The 21,687-nt window shown below is 40.4% G+C and overlaps 1 long non-coding RNA gene across 1 annotated transcript in view; it reads left to right on the forward strand.

The window, feature by feature from the left end:
• LOC138774344 (uncharacterized) overlaps nt 1–21,324 on the forward strand; it is a 33,075-nt gene extending 11,751 nt beyond the window's left edge. The window contains exons 2-3 of the long non-coding RNA XR_011360292.1: nt 19,720–19,841; nt 21,226–21,324. This is a non-coding gene — a long non-coding RNA (uncharacterized lncRNA). The remainder of the gene's footprint in view (nt 1–19,719; nt 19,842–21,225) is intronic.
• The last annotated feature ends 363 nt before the right edge of the window (nt 21,325–21,687 follow it).

A 21,687-nucleotide genomic window follows, 5' to 3' on the forward strand; every position in this document is an offset into this window, starting at 1 on the left:
CACCACTTCCTGCAGGGCATACATCAGCTGGTAAATAATGGAAAACTTGAGTTTTTTTAAATCAAATAATTTACAAATCTGCATAACCTTCTGTCCTGTCCTAGATGATCTAGGACAGGAGTACCCCTTTAAGTGTTTTCATATACCTGTAATATAGCTGTCTCCATAATATGATGAGGTTTCTTTAACGCCTTGTCCCATATCAGTTCTTTTCCTTGCCATACTTAGAGAATTGTTATATTCCAGTGAAGGAATATATGAATTGCTGCATGCAGTAATCCAGTCTGTATTTTTCTTCCTAATTATATCAATTGTGCTCTGTATAATTTGCTGGCGAAATGCATTTTATGCTATTTCCCTAAACTCAGCAGAAAACTTAGTCTTTTCCCCTTGATACCTCCCATTAGAATTCAACGAGCGAAAGTGCATTTTGTGAAATTATAGCTCCCTCTCCTGTTTCATGTAGTTAAAATGAAAAATAATTCACTAGCTGATAAAAAGTAGTCATTGTCTGAATACAATGTGTAATTTTTATGCTATACAGTGGTCGACCATTGTATGTTGAAACCGTAACTCTATGGAAATCTGGTAATTGATTCTGAAGCTTCTAAAATATCATCTCAAAATGTGAAGAAATGTAGAGGAGTGGAGCTCTTTCAGAGTCCTGTACAGATCACACAGTGTCCCAGAAGAATAAAGTGAAGCTACCCTCACCTGGTGCCCAATGAAGCTGCTCATCCTGGCAGAGGTAAAGGGCAGCACAGGACATATAGTATCATACTGTACTGCAGGGAGGCGCTACTAGACCAGCCAATCACTGCAGGCACTTCAATAAGGCCCCAATTCCACTAAGCAAAGGACGCTGAATTTACGAGTGGAGTCCGCGCAATGGATGCGGCTTGAGATTCTGGCTATCCTATTGCTTCAATGGGATTTGTCATGCACCTCTGCTCTTTACTCAAAGAATGATGTCCAAAGGCGCCCATACAGTAAACATCCACTTTTGAGACCATAACGTTTTTGTACATGTGTTCTGGTGTTTTTTGCTTGTTTTTTAGCTGAACAAAATACATTAGTATACAGTTATAGTCTTAATCAGATGACAATATGTAGGGTCCATACCATAGAGCTGTGTTATACTACATTGCAGTGTATCATAGAGTTTGTCCGAATGTAGTGTCCCAGTATCGATGTGCCGCGAAGTCTGTATTCCAACTGTCAAAAGGTATCTCTGTAAGTTGTCACATTCTGGGATGATGAGTGCCTTTTTGCACTTTCACCACTTGGTGTCTCACTCTCCCCTATTCTCACTGCATAGCTGAAGGTCTGAAGGGTTAACTGTAGAGATGAGCGAACCGGGTTCAGGTTCGAGTCCATCCGAACCCGAACCTTCGGTATTTGATTAGCTTTGGCTGCTGAAGTTGGATAAAGCTCTAAGGTTGTCTGGAAAACATGGATACAGCCAATGACTATATCCATGTTTTTCACATAGCCTTAGGGCTTTATCCAACTTCAGCAGCCACTGCTAATCAAATGCCGAAAGTTCGGGTTCGGATCGACTCGAGCATGCTTGAGGTTCGCTCATCTCTAGTTAACTGTTTATTCTGTTTATGTTGTCTAATTACTGGCATGGGTGTCTCATACTTTCTCTACCTACAAGACACTTACACCTCCTTTCTTGCTAGCACTTTCCCCACCAATAGAAGTTTAGACCCGCTCAGCCCGATATAGGATAGTTAATTCCTGGTGGGAGGGTCTTCTGTTTGTGGGTGTTTGGAGAGAGAAGATAGTTTGTTGGAGTTAAAGAGAGAAAGCTTCGCAGTGCTTTACCCAAAGGTGGGGTAACTGTCACCCGGAAACACCTTGCCTACGCCTGGGATAACCTATTCTACAGTTAGTCAGGACAATCCAGAACACGGACTAGTCTTCAGTGGAGCAAAGTGTGTAAGCCGTCGGACTCCATTAAAACATGCATAACTTACTCGGGGAACCTTGAGGGGTTAGCCATACCCAGTTGTTCAACCCTGGTACTTGTACTACGAGACCTGACACTCTGTGGGTTCCTCTGGCATAAGGCGGTCTTTATCTTTTTTCTCAGTCTTAACCGTAAGTATGAAATTCTTCATTATCATATACTACAAGTTGTTCCGGCAGAGTTCTGCACGACTAGGCAAGGCCCCAAGACAGCCCCTTAACCTTACTACACCTAAGTAACACCTACTACCTACTACCTTCACTACAAGCACCTAGGCCCCAAAGTACTCTGTATTGTCGATTAGGAGAAAAGACATTATTGCACGCCAATTATTGTGATTATCTTTTGCGCTCATTCATTCTTAGGCTATGTTCACACTGCGTATGTTTCCGGCCATAGTGCGAACTGCGAATATACGCACGTAGTTTTGAGGTTGATGCGTTCGCTTGAAAGTATACGATATACGCCCGCACAATGCACACTACGTATGAGCTTACGGCCGGATCGTATACGGCGCTGTGAAAAATTAACAAGACCATTGTTTGAGGACGGAAATGTTGAAACTCACGGCCGTGGATTTCCATGCGGTCCCGTACGAAGTACTTATTTAAGCCAAATTGAATTTGATTTTTCAATCAAAAAGGTTCTGTGTGGTTTACGGGGCTGGGCGAAGATTTCCAAGTAAATGACCTGTTTCAGATCGCTTCGAAACAAGCTAGGGAAGCATAACTGTACCACGGGCATATGTTCGTGATTCGTACACATCCGGCCGCATGTCTATTTTTCCCACGCCCGTAGTTTCAGCCGCACATGTACGGCGGCGTACGGAATGCGGCCGGACTCGTACGCAGTGTGAACATAGCCTTAAACTGTATTGCACAGAATATTACTGTAGTAAAGTGTTATCCTGGTTAAATGCTGGACTTTACAAAGCTTAGTGCAAGTATACACAGCAGTAACGGATTATAATAGGTCCTTTTTGGGTGGAAGCCCGGGGTCCTGAGTAGAGATGAGCGAACTGCTCGGACTTTTGGTCCGAAAGCAGTTCGCTCTATCGGCATGCCTTTGATCCCGGCCACATACTTGCGCTCACGGGAATATGCGGTCACGATATTCCAGGGAATCCCTGTTGAATTCACTGGAATATCCTGCCCGTATATTCGCGGGAGCGCAAGTATGCGGCCGGGATCAAAGACATGATAAGAGAGCGCCGTGCCGTCGGACCAGAAGTCTGACGGTCCGCTCATCTCTAGTCCTGAGCTCCTAGGGTGCCCATGGCTGCCCAAACAGACTTATACTTTCAGTGGTGTATTGTCCCTGGCTACAGTTCTGCCATGGTTTGCAAACAATCACTGCTTTTTTTATCTCGATTTGGCACAAATCAGGGCATCATGAAATTATCTATCCTGTACTATAAACACCACGCTAGTGCTGCTATAGTTACAGTGGGGTGGGGGGCCCAGGCTTGTCGAACAGCCCGGGGCTTATGGTAAAATAAATCCGCCCCTGGTACTCTTGGCCACCGTGACAAGTGCCCAATCAAAACACCACCACCTAGCCCACTGCTGTTACCACCTAGCAACCCCGGGCTACGACATGAGTGTGCGACATTTGATTATCAGTGGCTGCAGAAGTTGGATGTAGTCCTAAGGCTGCCTGGAAAGCATGGATACATCCATAGGCTATATGCACGTTTCTAGGACTCCCTAAGTCTTCATCCAACTTCTTCAGCCACCTGCAATCAAATGCTGCATGCTTAGGTTCGGGCAAACCTCTGTGTGCTCAAGACTAGCTCATCTCAATGCTAGCCATGTATTCTCTAACATATTATACAGCATGCTATAAAAATTAGGATGTAATTATTTCACTAGATATGAAAAGTATAGACAGATAGCTAGATAGATAAATGTGAAAATGATAGATAGATAGATAGATAGATAGATAGATAGATAGGAGATAGATATGTAGATAGATAGATAGATAGGAGATAGATAGATAGATAGATGTAAAAAGGATAGATAGATGATAGATAGATAGATGTAAAAAGGATAGATAGATAGATAGATAGATAGATAGATGTAAAAAGGATAGATAGATAGATAGATAGATAGATAGATAGATAGATAGATAGATAGATAGAGTATAGAGCGATAGATGTGAAAAACATAGATAATAGCAGGTTAAACCAAAAGTTTAAAAAATTTAAAAACAAAAACAATCTATCTATCTATCTATCTATCTATCTATCTATCTATCTATCTATCTATCTATCTCCTATCATCTATCTATCTATCTATCTATCTATCTATCTATCTATCTATCCATCTATTTTCTACTGTATCTCTTTTCCCTTGAAAACACAACACAGGTTTTAAGTACAACAAAGGTCGTATCTATCTAGTGTCCATTTAGTCAGAATAAAATCTTCTTCTCCGCACTTCTTAGGATTTGCTTCCCAGAGTCCCCGTATTATCACTTCATTAGACAAGCCTGACTAAACAACTGTTAAAAGAAAAAGCCTTTTACCTCTTGTTGCTGTTTTCCCATTTTCTGTCCCCATTCACGGATGTGTCTAGAATTTCCTCTGGACACAAACACTTGGATGATGATAAGTGCAGCACGCATAAAACATATCTGGAAATGAAAGGCAGAATCTTTCAAGTTTTGTATGTGAAATCAACTGCCAGCCTATACTTTGTTATTCAATTGGAAGATAGAGTCTTTTTGACAGTCCTAACATTCTAAGCCGTGGCCCTGCTGGGCACAGCAGGAGTCGCACGCTGAGTACCATCTGTCAGAGCTTTAGACTTTTTGCAACCACACCTTTACTACGCTGTAAAAAAGACACTCAAAGACACTAATGCTTTCTAGTTTATTAGTTGATCAGAGAGTTACAGTGTTGTATTGATTGTTTTATAACAAGGATGTGGATTTGATGCTATAAATTGCCATCAACTACATGATGCACAACTTTACAGCGGAAAACAAATGAGCTGATCATAAATAATCTCCTTATAGATTTTTTTTTAACTGTGAGATTGGAAGTGTATTTTAACTAGTTTAAGATGAGGCCATTTTCCCTATTTAAGAACACGCTTTGTATGCAATTTTTATATTATTTTTTTGAGATATCTAGGAAAATACAAAAAAAAGGAAAAAAAGAAAAAAAAAACATCTGTTTTTCAAGCTATTTAAATGCATTTTTTAATGCATTACTTTGATTGTCTTTATATAGGGATTATGGTGGGACACCGAGGTACCACTGTATGTACGTTAAAAAGGAAAAAACTGATACAATAACGGATGGTAAAAAAATAAACAGCTGCTGAATCATGTTTCTCATTGACTTCCATCATATTAAAAGAAAACGAAACATTGTTTTTTTTGTTTTTTTTTTACATACACAAACATTTCCTTTCTGTACGTTAATAGTTAAATGTCCTGAAATGGGAAAGGGGAAATAGATGAAAAAATGTAATGTGATCCTAGCCTAACTAGGGCTAATTATCTATCTATCTATCTATCTATCTATCTATACAAAAAAGCAAAACATTTAGTTTCTAGCCCTGGCCCTCAATAACCTAAAAATATAGGGGGGGATTTATCAAACAGGTGTGAAGTAGAATTGTCTTAGTTGCCCCTAGCAACCAATCAGATACCATCTTACATTTTTCAAAGACTCTGTGATGAATGAAAAGGGGAATGTTTTTAGGTTATTGAGGGTTATTGAGGGTTAGAAACTCAATTTTTTTTCTTTTTTTGCATTCCCTTTATTAATTTATTTATATATATTGGGGGACATTTATGAAGCATCTGCCCGAGGCATACGCCAGGGAGAAGGTGCAGACTCCCTGACGTACACCTCCAGTACGGGTGGGCTCCGATGGGTGGGCTGGGGGGAGCATGGGAGGGGGCGTGACAAGGTGGGCAGAAGGCGTGGTCTCCTCCCGCACCTCATTTATCATGATCCAAATCATGATCCAAATCTATGATTAGCATTTTTTCATCTATTTCACTGTTCCCATTTCAGGATGTTTATTAATGTACAGAAAAAAAAATGGTTGTGTATGTAAAAAAAAGGGATCTATTTTATTTTTATTTTTTTATATAATGTAAGACAATTGGAAACGTAAGACATTCAGCAGCAGCTGTTTCAGTGATTCAGTGATCGTTCATGCAGCCCAGCCATGATTGGTGGTGCCTTCCAGTGGTACTGCAAAGGAGCGCTGATCTCGCTAATCCGCACTCACTTGTATCCTTGCATCATATGAAGCCATGTAAAGGAACCCTTAAACTCACTACAAGCTGATCTGGGTCCCAGAAGCTCCAAACATGACATAATGTTAACAAGAGGACCTACTGTTACTAGGCACATCCTATACCTATGCAGAGCCAATCAGGTGCTCAACATAATGTACAACTCCAAACCTCATTTCCATGAATATTTCTATGACAATCTAATAAAACAACAGAACAACTTCTTTAAAAAAAATAGTTTATGTGGGTGATCAGATGACAGTTTTGCTTCTGAAAACCCTGCAATCAGCTGAAACCACCAAGTAAAAATATGCACAGCAGCTACAGAAAAAGAAAGTATTATCTTATGCACATTTATATTAAGGGTCAGTTCACACGAAGTAAAACTGGAGGAATTCCGCGGCGGAGAATCCCGCCATCCTCCATGTCATACTGCCAGTCTATGAGAGGGCTTGCGTGCTTCTCTCTGCTCGGAAGAATGGACATGTTCATGTCTCATAGACAGCCAGTATGACATGGAGGCTGGCGCGATTCAGTGGCAAAGAATTCCGTAGCAGAATTCCGCCAGTTTTACTCTGTTTGATCTGGCCCTAATGGTTGACTATCTGTATACAATCTGTAGGAGCAGGAGTTGCCTTTTCTTAGAAATTCTCTGATCCAGCTAATAAAGGGGGCACCACGCAGTGGACCCCTGGATTGCCCTGTTGATATGGCCTATTTAATATTAGAGATGTCAGTCTTTTCCTACATCAGCTTAAGAATTTTCTCTCAGACTTACACATCAGGCAATTATATTACCAGTACTGTGCTGGGCTGTCAATGATGAAAGCATGGAACAACATCATCCCCAGGTGTCTGCACAGGAAGGATTTCTGTTATGTACATTTTGACAGCCCTATCTGATAACATAGGGTTTCATTTAGCTGAGTATGATTTGAGCAAGAAGATATTTTGGTCTGAGACAACTCCAGGTGTCCATTGCTAGGGCCATCAATTTTTTTTACCTAAAAATAAAATATTTTTCTAAAATGGGCAGATTTATTAATATGCGCCCCAGACTTATGTTGCGGAAAAGGTGCCGATTTTAGCATTTTCCATGGCGTAAGCCAGGTGTAAGCCCCTTGAGTCTGATGGGTGGTGGGGTTATGCTACGTTTACACGGAACGATAATTCGCCCGATGGTACAATTAGCGATGTCGGAGTAACGTTTTTTTTTTCCATAATGATCAGCGTTAAGACGGTACCATATATCGTACCGAAATTCGTTTTGCGATCACTTAAAGCCTATTTCACACATGCGTTAAATCGGTGAACGACTGTTCACATGGAACGAAATGCAAATTTTTTGCGACCGATCAACGACGATTTGAGAACTTGTTGAAAGATCAAAATGAACGATTTCTCGCTCGCCGTTTGATCGTTCGCTGCGTTTACACGTACGATTATCGTTCGAATTCGATCGTTATCAAGCGAATTTGCACGATAATCGTTCCGTGTAAGCGCAGCATTAGTCTAATTTATAATGGTTTACACCTGGAAACAGGCAGAAATCATGGCAGAAATCTAAACCTGCCTCTGAGAAGGTGTAAATTCTGTGACTGCTGATCTTGCCGGGTTTGTGAGATGTGAATCTTTTTAGTTAATCTGGCTGGGTAAATGGGGGTGAGGCTTTTTTTAAGACTGGCAAACAAGTACGCCACTCTTGATAAATCTCCCCCAGAATGCCCATACACATGTCCATACTATAGCTAAGGTTTATGTATCACTCATCTTGATCAGGACACTAATACAACTCCCATATAGCAGTTCAGTTTGTCTCAAAATTTTACCCTGAGGTTTTTCTTTCAGACAGAACATTTTTTGATGCGTGACAATACTGTAAATCTCTAAATTTGCTATTGCCCCTACTAGTCAGAATCCTACTCCACACTGACGAGGGGCAAAAACCCCGAAACGGCTGTCTGTGGATGGAAGCCTGCCTTGGCAAGCCCTTGTCATGATCGCAATACTCGCACCTTGAGTTAGACATTGACAAAAAGGGGCCACCCTGGTGTTTCACTATTTATGTTCCAATACTCGCAACCGAGTGGGACTTAAGGGGCTATTTATCAGGGTGGTGTGGTGCTCTCCCTATCATGGAGGCACCCCGTGGCAACAGGCTAGAGATATCTGGCTATCCCATGTTTTGAGACTCGCAACCGAGGCTCCACGGACTACTGTTTTGCATATTTAAATTTTTGGGGGCATCAGTGGAGACTCTTGATTGAGTACTTCATTGGAATTTTTTTCACTGTTCTCCTTGAGTTCAGTGATAACTGTGTTTTGTTGGTCGATTTCTCTAAATAGGTCATATAGTTACTAAATAGCACCAATATACATTATAAGGAGCTAATAGTATCTCCATACTTACAGTATTACAAACATACTGTTACTGACCAAACCTAGAATACCAAGACCAATATGACAAATAATACAGGTAGTATAAAGGGACAGATATTACTGCCACACCATGACCACTACTATTACCACCTTACTGTTACTAAACAAATTCATTTTTTAACCTTTCCTCCCCCCCCCCCCCCTCCATTTAGTCCCTGCCATCAGGAAGACTTTTCCCAGCCTTCATCTCCTCAAAATCCACAAACATTTTAGCCTCCAAGCTACAGCACACCATCTACATTGCCCTCTGTGCCTCAATGTAATAGTTAGGCCAACCTCTGTGCCCCCATATGGTATTAGTCCCATCTTTTTACCAGTATGGTTTTAGGTCACCCTCTGTGCCAACATAAGGTATTTAGCCCACCTATTTTCCATCATAAAACATTAGGTCCATTGCTGTGTCCTCGTGACCTAGTTTTTGCTCCCATATAGTAGTTGTGCTCTCTTCTGTGTCACCATATAGTTGTTAGACCTACACTTTTGCCCTAATATAGTATTAAGTCCACCTCTTTGTCCCAATATAGTAGTTCGACACCCCTTTACCTAATATAGTAATTAGCCCCTTCAGTGCTCCCTTAGGCTGGGTTCACACTACGTACATTTCAGTCAGTATTGTGGTCCTCATATTACAACCAAAACCAGGAGTGGATTGAAAACACAGAAAGGATCTGTTCACACAATGTTGAAATTGAGTGGATGGACGCTATTTAATGGCAAATATTTGCTGTTATTTTAGAACAATGGCTGTTATATTGAAATAATGGCAGTTATTTACTGTTATATGGCGGCCATCCACTCAATTTCACCATTGGGTGACCAGATCCTTTCTGTGTTTTTAATCCACTCCTGGTTTTGGTTGCAATATGAGGACCACAATACTGACTGAAATATACGTAGTGTGAACCCAGCCTAATAGTGTAAGACACCCTCTGTGCCCCCAAAAAGTATTAGGACCACCACTTTGCTCAATGTAATATTAGGCCCATCTCTCCCCCCCCCTTTTGTTATTTAGGCCCTACTTTTTACCATCATATAGTAGTAAGCCCACCTATGTGCCCCTATAAAATATAAGACCCACTTTGTGTCCCCATATAATAGTTTTGCCTCCTTTTTGCTCCATAAAGTATTAGACCTCTCTGCACCCCCATATAGTAAGGCCCACTCCCTCCCCACAATTTAAAAAGCAACTGACCTATCACATTGCTCTCCTGCAGCTCCTGTCAGTCCTGCCGGTCTCCATGAGTCCCAATCAGTGTATGTATGTATCTGACTGTGTGTTATTACAATATAGCCATCACTTCTTGGCTCCCGCTTCAGCGACTTTTAGTCCATGCTCATTACTGCTTCCAAAATGAGTCTTTTCAGCAGAACCTGTCTGCTCAGCTAATCTCTTTACACAGTGGTGTCCTGTCTCAGTCGGGCTTGTTTCGGTAGCAGACATGGACAGGACACTGGAAGTCACTGGAATAGGAGCTGTCGGGGGCTGAATTAGGTTAGTATAATATTTCATTATTCAATTTTTATTGCGCTCCAATGAAAATATGAAAATTTTAGGATACAATAGGGTAGGGTTTGAGACACAAATGAACTTTGAGCAAAATTTTGGTTTTGAGTAATAAGTAGAGATGAGTGAATAGCCATAGCCATAGGCTGTATCCAAGTTTTCCAGGCGGTCCTCAGGCTGTATCCAACCTCTCCACGGAGCGGGCAGACAGCGGGAATCAGAAGCCGAGGGTTCAGGTTCATACGAACCCGAACCTCGGCCGGTTCGCTCGTCTCTAGTAATAAGGCTCAAGCGTTTCAAGTGAAAAAAGTTTAAGAAGCTTAACTTAAACTTAGAACCCAATAAAATTGCAGCAATATTACAGTAAAGTAAAGCCAGGCTAAATATGTTGTGAATGCTGGCAGGACTGCATCTACAAATCTGCCTAAATGTTCTTCATTCCATGGATTGCCAACATTTTCCCGAGTTTGCTTTTCATTTTGTGGAAATTGAGGTCGTTGAATGGTTTGATATAAAATTCTCAGTGGAGCTAACACATTTTATCAGGTCGCACAACTTTTCCAGCTCCATATATCTTTTTATAGTTGCTAAAGAATGACAGATTCTTTTTTAGTTTGTCCTAATGAAGAACACAGCAGCGAAAGAGCCTCCTAAACCTTGCGAGGAGTTCCACTGGAAATGGCCAGCTGAAGCACCTGTTCCCTGCCCCCCCCACCTGCCATTGGCTGCTGCTCGCTGCTGTTACTGAGGTCTCCGGAGGCTTCTATTTGCCTTGTAATGGAATAAAAAAAAGCTTAGAGTGTGGCAGTTGCTGTAAGTAATTGTGCAGATGTTCTCGTTCACACCAGTAGTCCTTGAATTTAGCAGCTTTAGCTCTTGTCAGGTTTCTGCTGCCTTTTTACTGAGCAGATATTAACAGAAATCTGCAAGCCGGTATTACGTGCCATGTTCCAGCAGAGGCAGGGGAGAAGCCGCACTCGCTCTTTATGCACTAGATGAAAGTTGGGTTTGATTTACTCGGCGATGATCATTTAATTAAAAAAGTATTTTCCAGGCTTTATGAGTTTGGTCTCAAATCCAGACGGCGTTACACTTGTACATGGTGCTGCTGCTGCTATCATAGTTCTGAGCGCTAGGGGAAGACAAAATATTAAACATGCTAGCAAAGGTATTTTGTGTATTTTTATAGTGCTTTTAAAATTCATTAAAATTCATTTTATTTCTATATAGCAATTGTCAGTGTCGGACTGGGGTATCTGGGGCCCACCAGAGGAAATCCTCCTGGGAACCCATCAATGAAGAACCAGTGAGAAAAGACATGTCAGTCAGTGTTCGTACAGGTTCTAAAGCTGGGGGCCCACCGGAGGATTCTCCAGTCCTCTGGTTGGCCAGTCTGACACTGTCAATGGTACGGTGTAAGGCTATGTTCAGACTTTGTATGACACCGGCCGTTCCATGCCCAAAAGAAGGTTTTATGAGTTCGGTCTCAAATCCAGATGTGTTTACGCTTGGGTTTACGCTGAGCGGGTACTTTCCCCTCCCCCCCCCCCCCCCCCCCCCCCCCCCCCCCCCCGTCTTCAGCAAAGTTCTTATTTTGGACAGACTACACCTTTAAAGGGAACTCCGGATAAGAAAAACTTGTTTTCTATTTAAAGTACGTTAAAAGTTATATAGATATGTCTATACAATGTATTACCATATCTGTACAGTTCTGCCACACTGGTAGCTGATAGAAATCCAGGAAGTGAAAAAAAATGCCCCCTGTGCCAATTCACATTGTCTCCTGCTCCTTCTGCTCTCCCCCCCCCCAGGAGACAAATCTTCCATGCCTCTGCCTCACATTGTGTGTATTTGCTGATGATGCAGACAGGGGGCAGGGCGTGATGTCACAGGAGGTGCGGCTGAATAACCCAATCCCTTGACTGATTCTTTATCTCTGACCGAACAGAAGCAGCTGCTGCACTAATTTTACTGATTGTAATGGGTGGGGGCTGTGATGATCACATGAGGGAAAGCATTGCATTCTGGGAAATGCCAAACCAGGAAGAACAGAAACACAATACAGAACAAAAAAACCCCAAACAAATGGATTTTTGGTAGTTTCAAAACTGGGATAGACAGGTAAGTAATGTGTTATGCTTCTGCAGAAGTTTCATTTTTTTTAACCTCTACTTGGAGTTCCCCTTTAAGTAATACAATGCAAGTAATGTCAATGTATGGCTGAAAAAACGATGCCTAAGGCTATGTACACACTTCCTTTTGACTGTATTTTCAGCCATAAAAATAAGCTGCTTTTCATGCGACAATGGCTGAAAGTATATATATATATATATACTGTATATTTTTACAGTAATGCATGAAAAAAAATGTTTTTTAAAGCTTGCAAATACTGAAGGATGTCAATAAACGTCTGAAAAAACGGCATGCCACCTGACTTACTGTTAAAATTACGGCAATAAAATGAATTTATGTATGAATAAATAAATAGCTGTTTTACTATTGAGTAAAAAAAAAAAAAGTAAAAAAAAAAAAAAGAACAACTTTTTAGTTCTTTTTTTTTTAACCTAAAAACAGGCAAATTATATGGGCACTGTAAACAACCATGCACATATTTATTTAATGAATATAATAAACGTTATTTTTTTAAGTTAAAGGGGTACTCTGAAGAAACAAAATTGTTTATAATTAAACTTTGATTTGAATTTTTTTCCCTTTAAAATGCCTTTTAAAACGACCGACGCCAAAACTATTTACGTAGGTTGCCAGAAGTCCGCTTTAATGAATGTTAATGGCCAAAGGAAACAGAGCCAACTCATAACCCATTCTTCCATAAATTACTAAAACTAATGTTAATGATCAATTCGTTCCCAACATTAATAAACTTTATCTTAGAATTATTCTCCTTAATCAGATCCTTCATAAAATATTCCATTGAATCGAATACGTCTGCTATCGTAGCTCTCTTTTTCCTGTATCATTGAGTCTATTCATTATATAATCCATCTTCCTTGGCAATCTGCATTGGATAATGATACATTTCAAGTGATGAAAGTTTTATAGCAATTAAGAAGAACGAATCATTGCCAAAAAGCAGCACCTTTTAACCAGTCGGTGGGACTGACATGCTGATAACTCTGCTGCCTGTGGGATTTTAATGGAACAATAATTTAATTTATATTCTATTCCTATAATTTAATTCCTATTACTAACTGCTTAAAGGTTGCTTACAGTGGCCGCACGCCAGATGGATTTGACTGTGCAAAATTCTCAAGCCCATGAATGAATTCATAGACACAACGCTGGCTATTGTATGTTAATACTAAACCCCATCTCATTATGAAGGACAGGAATACAGAGTAGTAAATGTTTATTGACCAGCCTGATGTTACGTGAAATTGTCTAACAACAGCTATCAAAGTCTGTACACAAGTAACATAGGGTTTAAAGGGGTATTCCGGCGAAAATCTTTTTTTTTCCCCCAAATAAACTGGTTTCAGAAAGTTTTATAGATTTGTAATTTACTTCTATTTAAAAAGTCATCCAGTACAGTGCTCTCTGCTGCCACCTCTGCCCATGTCAGCAACTGTCCAGAACAGGAGAGGTTTTCTATGGGGAGTTACTGCTACTCTGGACAGTTCCTGACATGGACAGAGGTGTCAGCAGAGAGCCACTGTGTCAGACTGGAAAGAATACACCACTTCATGCAGCACATACATAAGCTGATAAGTATGGGAAGACTCAGGCCTAATTCGCACATCCTTTGTTCTGTCCACAATTGCGGGCACGAAACCAATGAAACCAATGTAATCCAATGGCCCCGTTCACACGTCCGTACGTGTATACGGGGCCGTGATCCGTGCCGCAAAAAATCTGCACATATTATAATGCGGACCAGTTTTGCTGCACGGATTGGTAGCGTGAATCAAGTGTAATGTAGTGCCCCGTGAAGCACTACGGATACACATTCGTAGTGCGGGCCGTGGTGGCGGGTCCGCAGTCGCGGACTGCACTACGGGTGTGTGTAAATGTGGCCTTACAATTTTAAAAAATAAGTAAATTACAAATCTATATAACTTTCTGACACCAATTGATCTGACAGAAAAATATTTTCGCCGGAGTACCCCTTTAACCCCTAGACGACTTAGGACATACCGGTACCTCCTGGAAGTCTGTGCCCAGACGACCAAGGACGTACCGGTACGTCCTGAGCTATAAAGCGCACTCCGGAGCAGGTGGGGGCCGGCTGCAGCGTGCCATTAACTCCTTAAATGCCGGGAGTCCTCTGTCACTTACCGAGTGTGACTGCGGAGGTCCCGATCATTAAAACGGTCTCTAAACTGCCTCCGTGTGGTTCGATCGGCGCTCTGGTCACTGAGTCTGCACAGGCAGGCTCAATGAGCAGAGCGCTGATAACACTGATAAATGCTATGCCTATGGCATAGCAGTAATCAGTGATAAAAATCAAAGTATTGTACTGTATGTGAAATTCCCCCAGAGGTACTTAAAATGTGTGAAAAAAAAAGTAAAAATCACTAACACACTACCCCAAAGCCCCTCCCCCAATAAAAGTTTAAATCACCCCCCTTTCCCATTATATACAGAAAACATATAAAAATAAATAAATAAATAAACATATAATATACCATAGCGTGCGCAATTGTCCGATCTATTAAACTATAACAAGCGTCATTGTGATCGGTGAACGGCGTACACGAAAAGAGGGAAAAAAGTGCATGGATTACCGATTTTATGTTACATTATATATAAAAAAAATTATAAAAAGTGATCAAAACGTCCGATCTTCACAAATTTAGTATTAATAAAAACTAGAGATCATGGTGGAAAAAATTACACCCCATACAGCCCCGTAGGTATAAAAATAAAAGCACTATAAGCATCACAATAGGCCCATTATATTATTAACTAATTGCCAAAAAAAAAGGATTTCATAAAAAAAAAATATATATATAACATTAGATAATCTGTGTAAACCTGCATATGGTTGTGTTCAGACTGACCTATAGAATAATAGTAGCATGTCGCTTTTGCCATATATTGCATTACGTAGACACGGGAACCCCCCCCAAACGTTACCATATTGCATTCTTTTTTACGATTTCACCAATTTATATCTTCATAAATTATAATTTTGGAATTCCGTCGTACATGTTATGGTAGAATGAAAGACGCCATTACACAGTACAACTATTCCTGTAACAAATAAGCCCTTACATGGCCCTGTAGATAGAAAACTGAAAGTGCTAGAGCTCTTAGAAGGGGAGGAGGGAAAAACGAAAGCACATAGAACAAAATTTGCGCGGTCCACTGGGTCATTTTGGGCCTGGTCCTCAAAGGGTTAAAGAAAGGTCACCATGGAAGCTACAAAAAGAATACTTTACAACCAGACTTGGTCTGTCTTATTTCTATTATGTAGGGTATGTCAGATAGATTATTTCAAGTAACCTTTTAACCAATTCTTTTATTGATATTTTATGTATGTCCAAGGTAGGGCTTCAATTTATTATGTGCCTGTCCTTTAAAAAAAACCTTTTGATGTGTCACATAGACATGTCAAAAGTTTTGATCAGTTGGGGTCTTTATGCTCAGACATCCACTGATCATTAGAGCCAGGACAATCAGTCTGCTTGAAAACTTCTCTCACCGGCTGGCTGTGATCTCTGTCTTTCTGCTGGAGACATTAACATGAAGTTGATCTCCTTCACAGAGATGTGAGTTTTGGATTGAATCGCAAGTAAAGAAGATGTTTATTCATAATGCAAAGAGAAAAAAAAAGTCTTTGTACAAGAGTATATGAGAATACAAATTATGAGACCATAAATCCTATATGGCATATGGCAACGTAACATTTCGGTCCGTCCCAGACCTTCTTCAGGCTTTATGGTCTTTATGTAAAATGGAGGATCAGTCTGGGCTGGTGGACTCTTCTTGACTTGCTCAACTAAAGTGTGCCATGGTTTACCTACATTTCTAAAGTTTTTAAAGTGACAGAGACACTTTAAAGCTAAGTTCACATGTAGCAGATTTGTTGACAAATTTGCTTTAAGCAGGTATTTCACTATAGCAATAACACCTCATATACTTGTCCTGGGAACAACATTGTTTTACGATAACCTAAGGTCAGTTTTCAAGCAAAATATGGCCCCAATTTGAAGAACATGACCGCTTCCCTTTAGAAACAGCACCTCTCCTGTCCTCAGTTTAGGAGTGCCTTTGCAGGTTACTTGAAGTGAATAGCAATACCACACACAACCTGGAACAGGGGTTATGCTATTTTTGAAAGAAAGTAGCTGTGCTTTAAAAAAAAAAAAAAACCCGGATAAATCAATATTATGTCCTTAAGTCGCAGCCCAACCATGGGTGCAATCAACTAAACTGATATCATCACATAGATACCTAATGGGCTGTGTTTTTTTTTTTTTTTTGTAGCCAAAAAGTCAATATGAAGTACTTCTAGATTTTTTAGATCAAAAATGCTTAAAATACATTAAATCCTCCATATGGTATTTTATCCTTAGGCTATGTTCACACTACGTAAGTTCCATAGTAATCACGGCTGTTGTTGCTGATTTGCAACAATGGCCGTGATTACTACGGAACTTACGTAGTGCACCAGGTTAAGGGAATCCCGGCCGAATTGTATACTAGAGATGAGCGAACCGGCCGAGGTTTGGGTTTGTATGAACCTGAACTCTCAGCTTCTGATTCCCGCTGTCTGCCCGCTCCGTGGAGAGGGTGGATACAACCTTGAGGACCGCCTAGAAAACTGGGATACAGCCATAGCCATATGCTGTATCCCAGTTTTCTAGGCGGTCCTCAGGCTGTATCCACCCTCTCCATGGAGCGGGCAGACAGCGGGAATCAGAAGCCAAGAGTTCAGGTTCATAGGAACCTAAACCTCGGCCGGTTCACTCATCCCTAGTGTATACACATAGTATACACCCCAGCCGGGATCCCTAACTGAACACGGCAGTCTTCTGCAGCCGCTATTCACTGAATAGCGGCTGCAGAAGACCTGTCAGTTCACACAATGGAGTGTGCAGCTCTGGCCGCACACTCCATTGTGTAAAGCAGCGAATTGGGATGCGGGCGCGTATAGATGCAATTCATTAAGATTGAAGATCATCCAGCCAGTACTGCAGTACCGTCTGGAATGATCTTCTCTGACACCGGCCATTCCGGGACCCGGCCGGTGTCTTACACCATGTGAACATGACCTTTTATATGCAAACATATTAACTATGCACAGGTTTATTCTATTTGCCTATCTGGGTTGGGAACCTACTGTCCACACCTTATAACACAACCGTAGTGCTGTGATTTTAAAATAAAGTTGCTCTAACCTTGGACCTGCTTTGCAAAAAAAAAAAATCAACACAATGTAACACAAGCTGAACAGTGAGTTGCATTCTTGAAGCAGTTTTTGTTAAAGCATCTACGAGTGGAGAATGTCTCTGATCTCAAGTTCATGCTAAAAATTTGGTACAGAAAAAATGCCACAAGAAATTTTCCACATTATAAGTAGACATCTTCATATTCATTGATATACCATCGAAGACCAGTAATCAAATGCTGCACGCTCGGTTTCAGACAAAATTGGGCATGCTGAAGGTTTGCTTATCTCTAAATACTAGCGAACATCTGGCTGGTGTGGTGCAGCCGGGGGACGTATGGCAATAATAATAATAATAATAATAATAATATGGCTAAAAATCTCCACTTAAAATCCCCACAAAAAAACTTCTACTGAAGTCAAAGCAAGTCTCTGGTTTTGACACAGTTATTAAGACTTATCAGATGATAGCACCGATGTGCTTCTATGAGCTGTTCCTTGGGAGTTCTGGAAATACCTGCATCATGTCAGAAATATTATGAACTACCTGAACCACTATGAACATTTACAATGTGGATTCTATTCCAAAATCAAAGGTCATGAAATAGCTAAATGATATACATTACTATTTATCTATCTATCTATCTATCTATCTATCTATCTATCTATCTATCTATCTATCTATCTCCTATCTATCTATCTATCTATCTATCTATCTATCTATCTATCTATCTCCTATCTATCTATCTACCTATCTATCTATCTATCTATCTATCTCCTATCTATCTATCTATCTATCTATCTATCTATCTATCTATCTATCTATCTATCTAATTTAGCTTATTTAATGTTAAAATAAAATAAAGAAATATAATTCAAAATAATTTAATGTTAAAATAAAATAAAGAAATAAAAGAAATAAATTGATTGCAATAAAATAGGAATTAATGTATAAAATGTTATTAAAATAAATTTACACTTACTATACATTTACTAGAAAACAGAATATACAGTATATGCAAAAATAATTTTAAATCATTTCAATGTATTGAAGAGTTACTGATACGCACCTGTGTTCCCATCGTCTCCTTTATGTGGTCTGTGTGATGTAGAGTGCGAAACTTCTCTTCTGTAGAAATCAAAGCAGTAAATGAAGAGTGAATACTACAACTAAACATAGCATGCTGGTTATTAACAAGCCTCCATCCGACCCGCCCATTACCCTCTAAGGCTACAATTCTTTATCAGCGTCTGATTATTGATTTCATTTCCCCGGTCCTCCCCGGGTAATTAACCATGCATATCTACTTTTGATTATAGCCCCTTGAAGAGTTGTCACATTTTTGAATGACCTTTTAAAATATTTATGCCTGGCTACCTCCAGTCCATCTAGACTATTGTAAAATATATCATCTTATCTATTACATATTGTAGACATTTTACCACCGATAATTAGGTTCAAGTACTTGTCGTATTTGTTGATTAAATGCATTACATTATAAAATATGTAGCGGTATCCATCTCCTGTGGGACTTCTCATTGAAGTGATATTGTATTGTTGAAATCGACGCTACACTTTTAACTTTTCGGGAGCTGTATTTTGAACTGTCTATAGTGAAGTGTTATTATTAGAGTCTACCCCTGCCAGTAGCAATATCAGTAGGTTGAGAAAATGCTATTTTACATTGAGATACACTGGTAAGGTAAAATAGTTTGTAGGGAAGCTGTCATGAGCCGAGCTGCGGGGCCGTCTCCCAGCAATGCCGGAGCATGCGACCGGCCTCCTGGACCTGCCAACGGCGTTTCTGGTAACTGGCAGGTAGGGGCGCACCTGCGGCGTCCATAGCTACCATTGCCGTGGTTGGGACCCCAACTTCCCCTGGCTAGACGGCACAGCTACTAGGTATTATTGTGTGCTGACTGGCGGTCAGCACCACTCGTCAGCTCTCTTGTACGCTGGGGGCTGGAGTCTCAGTCCCCAATTCCTGGGACTCTAGTCTCCATAAAACTACTCCCCTCATTGTCCTCCTTGCCTGCGATAGAGTCTCTTTAGAGTGTTACTAAGCTAGAGTTTATTCCTGATTGCTATTCTCTGGTTTTCCTGAATTTTGGCTTGACTTTGGACCATTCTCCCGAGAGACTAACTATTGTGTTTGTTTATCTTGTCTGTGTTTCTGTGTTACACCAACTCAGATCAGGGATTGTTGCCCAGTTACCCGCTGCTGGCTGTGGCCTGTCAGTGCAGAGACCGGAACAGAAGGCAGAGCTGCAGACACCGAGGAATGGCCTTGGAGGACACCAGGAAACGTGGTAAGGTAAGTTAATATTGTATTACTTTATACTACATACTTTATACTACATACATCAGCTGACGGCCGCCCGTTGCTATAACACGTAGAAATGCTTGCCTAACACCCGATGATTTTAGGTCTGGACAAGAGATGAGCGAACCTCAAGCATGCTTGAGTCGAGACGAACCCGAACTTTTGGCATTTGATTAGCGGTGGCTGCTGAAGTTGGATAAAGCCCTAAGGCTATGTGGAAAACATGGATACAGTCATTGGCTGTATCCATGTTTTCCCGACAACCTTAGAGCTTTATCCAAGTTAAGCAGCCCCAGCTAATCAAATGCCGATCATTCGGGTTCGGATCGACTCAAACCCGAACCCGATTCGCTCATCTCTAGTCTGGACCTAAAAAAACCGATGATCAGCGATCATCAGCTGATTGATCTCTCTATTACACAAAGGGATAATCGACCGAATCTGATTTGCCCAATTATCGCTCCGTGTAATAGGGCCATGACTGTTCTTTATAGCAGTGCTTCTCAATTCCAGTCCTCAGGCCTCACCAACAGGTCATGTTTTGAGGATTTCCTATACAAAGAGCAGCTGTGATAATACCTGATGCACTAAGTATAATTATATCACCTGTGAAAGACTAAGGAAATCCTCAAAACCTGGCCTGTTGGTGAGGCCTGAGGACAGGAATTGAGAAGCATTGCTTTATAGCATACTGACAATTATAAATTTCTATAAGCCACAATGTTGGCATAGTTTGTGTGGCCATTGTGTGTAGTTTCTCCTAAAAAAGACCCAATAGGACCCAAAAATCAAAAGGTACAAAACCAAATCCCAAAGGCTAAACAGTGTGGAAGGGAATCAAAGTGAATCTAACAAGAATCATTCACTCATTCCGTACCAGGTTTGGTTCCTGTTCGATTCTATAAAGGTACATCATTATCACCCATCTCATACTGACTCTGTAACATAATAGAAGCTACCATAAACCATTGGCCAGTTATTGCATTAAAATATATCAATATATAAAAAAAATATTGTCGCAAAGACTAAAGGGGGAACTGCCCAGCAGTCTGTTCTATATTTGGGCCCCCATCACCTGGTCCTTGCTATGTACAGTTTCTAAAAATTGGGTGGGCACATTTGTGCACAGATGCATTTATGAACAGATCCAATATTAGTGAATTCAGTTGTAACAACAACACTTATAGATTCAGTGTTGGACTGGCCCACCAGAGGACCGGAGAGGGGCAGTGTGAGTACATCCGTCTTAAGAAATGTCCCCCTTAGCTCCTGAGAGATTGCAGTCATACTTTTGACTGTTTTAACTATGTAACGGTTTAATTATGAATGTGTTTGGTGTGTGCACTGCATATGTTTTCCCTCTTTTTTATTACAGGAACCACACAGTGATACCATGTTGGAAATCTGAGGCTGGCAGAAAAAATAGAATTTTTGTGGGCTAGCAATTATAGTTGGTGTCCCATCAATTATTTAATTTATGGATATGTCCCATCAATTAGAATAGGATACATGCATGGAACTTTAAAGCTGGATTACCCCTTTAAAGTATACAGCAAACCCTAATAAATTTGGTAAATAAAAAAGAAAATATGTAAACCAGAGCAAGGATTAAAAGAAAAAAAAACAAAACAAAATAAAACAAATACACTAAATATCCTTTACATGATTGTGACTTACACAAACCATTACAGAAATTTGACAAATATCTATATAAATATACTATACAAATATCATAGTATAATAAATAAGGCGTACTATATTGTATGGTTTTTCATTTACATTTGGTATCACAGAGCATTTCACTTATGGGAAATATTTATTATGCAAAAGAAACATG

This window comes from Dendropsophus ebraccatus, chromosome 15 (assembly GCF_027789765.1).
Source record: "Dendropsophus ebraccatus isolate aDenEbr1 chromosome 15, aDenEbr1.pat, whole genome shotgun sequence".
Lineage (NCBI taxonomy): Eukaryota > Metazoa > Chordata > Amphibia > Anura > Hylidae > Dendropsophus > Dendropsophus ebraccatus.